The sequence below is a fragment of the Gavialis gangeticus genome, unplaced genomic scaffold (genome assembly GCF_001723915.1).
Source record: "Gavialis gangeticus isolate Ggan-Ray unplaced genomic scaffold, GavGan_comp1, whole genome shotgun sequence".
Lineage (NCBI taxonomy): Eukaryota > Metazoa > Chordata > Crocodylia > Gavialidae > Gavialis > Gavialis gangeticus.
This window is the reverse complement of record NW_017728997.1, coordinates 28892094-28897532: the sequence shown is the minus strand read 5'-3', so window position 1 is coordinate 28897532 and position 5439 is coordinate 28892094. Positions and strand designations below refer to the sequence as shown.

At 35.6% G+C, this 5439-nt stretch overlaps 1 protein-coding gene across 1 annotated transcript in view; it reads left to right on the top strand.

Annotated features, from left to right (window-relative positions):
* Positions 1–5439, top strand: part of CACNA2D3 (calcium voltage-gated channel auxiliary subunit alpha2delta 3) — a 1192973-nt gene that overhangs the window by 1139508 nt on the left and 48026 nt on the right. The gene's annotated exons all lie outside the window — the stretch shown is intronic.

The window sequence follows — 5439 nt, the reverse complement described above, 5'->3', positions numbered from 1 at the left end:
TTTTTTTGGAAAAAAAAAAAAAAAAAAAAATCAGTCATGGTGAGCAGACTGTCTGAAATAGGAAATATCAAATGAACTGTATAGTCTACATTATATGTTAAGGCCTCTTCACTTAATTATTAATTTTCAAATGAATTTCCTGCTGCTGAAAGATGCTAAATTGACAGCCTAGATGAATGGAGTCTTCTCATCATCAGCAGGTCAGATATAGAGTGGGGAGCAGCCATGATGTATCACTATACCAGTAGGCTTCATGCCTAACTTGCATACTCTCCATGTCTTCCCCTAAAGATATGGCCAATAATAGAAGCCTTATTCTAAGTGTTTGAATTTACCAGGTGCCTATTGTGACTTGTACTTGCTAAATTTCCATGGCTTTATGATAGGCTATCTGCTCGGTATTTTACGCTTCTGGCCTTTACTGCTCATAACTGAATTTGGGCCTGATTTAAAATTTACATCTCTGTAAATTTTACTACCATTTTCGTACAGTGTATTAAGGTATGTGGCAATACCTTTACTGAGCTAAAAAAGGGCCCCAAACATGTGCACCGTGTAAAAGAGTCCTTGTTCTGTATGCTAGAAATACATGGTGAGTTGTAGGTTTTATAAATGTTATGTTTTGCAGCATCTTGGCAGTTAGAAATAGTTGAGCTATTTTAGCCCTTCTCCTAAGACACAGCCCAAGACATGTGATGACAAATTATTTTTGTCAAGGGCTATCATTTATTTTTTTTTATATCTATATAAATGAACTTAGTGGTGGTGAAAGACAGTGTACTCATGGCCACGAACACTAAATAATCTATTTGCCAATGGAAAAGGTATAAGCTGGATAGCATCAGTGTAGGCTCCTTTATTACTGTCCAGCCTGTTATGTACAGCTTCCACCTCTAGGCTAGTTTTCTCTCCATTCTCATTCAGTTCTGGCCGTATGGCTGAGAATGCCAGCAACAATGCCATCTGGGGCTGAAGATGTAGATCTCTGTCCATTATAACTGAAGTGAGACCCATCAGCTCATTTCCCATAGACTGCTGGCTAGCCTTCCAATGGTACCTACTCAATCATTACCTGTCTGGGTGCAGTTTCTATTCCCAAAACAGAAGTTAAATTCTACAACTCAGTACCAGCTCTCAGACTCATCTTGCCTGCCCCCTAATCAAATATTTACCAGATTGATTTATGGTGCTTCTCCTGTCAGATAACTGCAAAATAATAGTTTCTTCAATATCACTGAGATGAATGTTTACTCTTGGAATTCTGTATATGAAGCAAATGCAATGATCATGGGATCACAGTTAGGTGATATTAAAAGATAAATAAAATATATATGTGCACAGGGTAAACCCCATCAGCTAATGCTACCCAAAATCAGCATTTTTTGTTTGCTACATTTGAGAAGACACTAGTGGGACAGGGTTATTCTCACTTACAATTATTCAGCTACCTTTCTTTCATCTATTTCCTCCTTTCTTGTAGAATTCAGGCTTATGTAAGTTACAAGACAGAATATTATGTTACAAGATAGAATATTACATAAATGACATTGATGTTCAACATATCTTGAAGTGATGACAGAATATTTCATTTTTATTCTTATGCATATTTTTTTACTAGTGTTATTGAGAATGCTAATATTTTGCATTACAAAGTAGAAGGTGAAGTATATCTTGAACATCTAAATGAAAATTAGCGTTTGCTTCTGTTAATGTAATGTGGACTGCTTGTGATTTTTAGGTCAGTTTCTTTGCATTGGATTTTTGGTCTACTGCAAGCACATTGCAACGTGCAAGATTTGTCTTAGCAGTATCAGGAAATTGACTATAACAGTGTTTCATAAAAATAGGTTCATCCCCCAAATGTATATATAACAGAAGTGCACATTTAGTTGTTGAAAACTGGTTTTCCATTAGGTAAAGTTTCTTACATATATTACATATCTGGCTTACATCTCATTTTGAAAGCAGCTGTTTTATAGACTTCAGTGATGATCAGCAGGTATGGAAATGTGAGTGGTTAACAGTGCGGTGATGCCATAAAGACCCATAATCAGGCATGTTATCTCTAGCAAGAAAAAACCTATTGAAGTGAAGTGCTGTAGTATGCTATATCAGGGTTGGGTTTGCCATAAGTAGATGGGCTTAAATTTAGATCAGAGAGAAAGCGGGCAATTATCATGTCCTTTAGCTATAATCAGCAGAACAGGATACAGGTAGCCACAAGCAGTTATTTAAAAGAGTTACACAATCACTTCAAAAAGGGTAATAATCTGAAAGTCTTTCTTTTTGAAACATTTAGTTAAATCTGTTAACTGTTTAGTTAACAGTTAGTTAAATCTGTCTAAATGAGAAATGTGAAAAAGCACATTTTAGAGCGTCTTAAACTGACATTATCATTTAACCAATACTATACATAGAATTATTGTAGCATCTTAAGTCACTACTTTTACCACAAATACTATAATATTTTTGCAAATGATAGCATTACGTGACTTTTTATTTTCTTTAACATTTTTAAAAGTAAAGGCAGCCCACTTCATTCATGACGGCCATAGAAGCCATTTGTATTGAACTGAAATATCTGGTTACAATGAAAAAGAATTAAATTCCTGAATTGTTTCAACATGTTGCAGGGTTTAAATTTCAATGTGCTTACAGTCCTAATAGTATGACCATTGAAGTTAAAATACTCATTGATTCCCACTGGTGAAGAGTTAGCTTTAATACAAAGTTCCACAGTAATAACCTTGCTAATATAATCTGCAAATCTTTCTTGTTGTTTGAATTGACTTTAAAAACCCTTCAGTCAGGTTTTCATGACCACATGAAAAAGGAGCAAGATATTGAATGTATGCTGTCTGGTAGGATTCAGTAGGCATTGTTGAAAACGTCCTCATTACTGCCTTCACAAAGTGAATTTGTGCCTGGCCTTTATTAGGAAAGCTGTGTATGTCATGTATCTCTCCTTCAGCTTAAGCCATTTTTTCCACCCGGATAAATTATCTGTGTTCTAAAGGAAATTGGCGAAGTTTTTTTTCTTGAACCAGAATCTTCAATCCAGCAACAGCTTTAGATTTCTTTAGAAAAGGCTAGAAATGCATTGCAGTATCAAGCACACAGGTGTTAGTAGAGGGTCAACCCAGCAATAACTTGTGCTGTGCTCTACTTTGATTTTAGGCTTTATTTTATGATTCTCTTTCTCTTCCATAAGGATAAAGTACCCTTGTTGTTTTTCAGTGAAGTAAAACTGTGGTTCATAATGTAGTAAGGTTTAATTTTTCCCTACTGTTTATAATGCTGGTCTTAGCTTCTTGTCTGCTGTCTATGCAGAATAACAAAATCCTCAAAGATCAGATTTCCAACAAGGCGGTTTGCAATATTAGGTTTCATTTCTATTTTTAAAAATGACTTTGTAATAGTTTCAAGCTGTATTCCAGTTTTATTTGCTTTTCACTTTGAGATATTTTACAGAAACAAAGAAATTTTCAGTAAATACATTCTTAATGCTCAAGTGCTAATACTGAAAAAGAAAAAAAAAGGATTAATTGAAGTCAAAATTGCAATTTTAACAGATGTCCTAAGTCATAGATAGTAATGCTAATTGATTCAATCCTCTGTGCAGTATAAAGCAGTCCATAGATTATCCAAGTTATTATGACAGGTGAATTTGAGAATATATTATACGATTTCACTTTTTAAATACATATTTAGCAAACAATTATGATCAAACACACCATGCAATTGATGAAAACTAAATTGAATACTATTTCACTTGCTAGTCAGAGACAGTGGGGTGGGGAAACATAGGGACAGACTCCTTTGGCTTTTTGCATCAAAGAAATTAAAAACTGTAAACTGCCCTTCTCTGTTTGCTTAATACCTGCTGACACCAATGGGAGTTCCAGGTGTGAAGAACAGTGCCTGGACTGGGAAGGCTAAGAAAGTGTAAAGAATATACCACATTGACTGGATTGGGATCTTGGTTAGAAAAAAAACGGAAAAAAGTGGTGTATTTCTGCATGCCACAAGGGCAGCACAACTTACACCATGTACTGCTCTGTTTGTCTTGGCAGATCTGTGTGCGTGGATCTGGCTGTGGGCGTGATTTTGCCAAATATGGTCAGTGTGCAACCTACACCTATGTGTAGGTCTCTAGTTATGCATTTGTCTACCATGTGCCTCTTTCTGCCAGTCCACAGGGCACTGACTTAATAGCCATTTTTTTACTGGACTTAAATTGGAGTTAATAAAATAAGCTTTTTATAGCACCTGCAAAATGTTCCAGGATCCAAAGCACTTAGTCACTGGGTACATGAGACAAACAGAAGTAGTGTATAACTAATGTGTAATACTTGAATGATTTCTCAGAAGCTTTCAGTGACAATATCAATCACAAATTAGATCAGCCAAATTAAAGAGTGACAAATCAGTACATATTACAACATTTTGCAGTTACGTTGCACACTTCATGGGCTGCAAAGCAGAATGCCGCTTGATGTCAGGAGCTAGCTCTTGTGCTCTGATAGGCCACTATGGCATTCCTTCATGACCAAACCAGAGAATAATATGCTTTTTTACTTCACTCAGAGGCAAGACATACATTAGAAATATGTTAGAAAATACACTCCATCTCACACTTTTATAAGTTATTCACATCCAATTATATTCTCTCAGGCTCTGATGATGAAATAGTTAAATGGATATATTTAATTTCTATCAGTAACCTTTTGTTTGAATGATTTACTGAATGAAGATTCTAATCATTATTACGTCAGTCACAGATGGTAAAAGCCATCTATATGAATGGGCATAACCAATTCATTGTTCTTATGGAGAGACAGCCCTAAAGAGATTATCACAATTCCACATAATGTTGAATGCTTGATTTTCTGTTTAGTTCTCTGAATTGTCACAGATGTGTAAAATCACAAATAGGCACAGAGCTCCCTATTGACTATGGCTCTGAGGAGGCTCTTCTGAGTTGTCTATTACAAAAACTATTACACATATTGAATATTTTGTGTTTGTGAAAAGAAGGACAGTTATATTTCTTCTAGCTGGAATATTTCAATAGCTAATAACCTGGAGCTTCAACCTCCCACTTCTTGGGAATCCATATCTATTTGGATGGGATAATTTGTGCATGGATTTCCTAGACTTGCATCTGTGTCCCCTTGTATTTTGGGGAGTACAAGAAAATGTTGGTGCAAGTATTCCCTCAAATTCATAAGTTGGTTCATTCTCTGGAAGGAAATTTTTAGAGTTCAGTCCAGAATCAATATGTAGTTGTTTAAGCATTTTGTTGAATGTGTATTTCCCCTTCTCCTCACATGGTTTATCCCATCATCTGTTATGCTGTATGTGTTCCCACCTCCACCCTGCTTTTTCTCTTTTCCCAAATATACTGTCATTTTGTTCCCACAGCCTGATACAATCTTT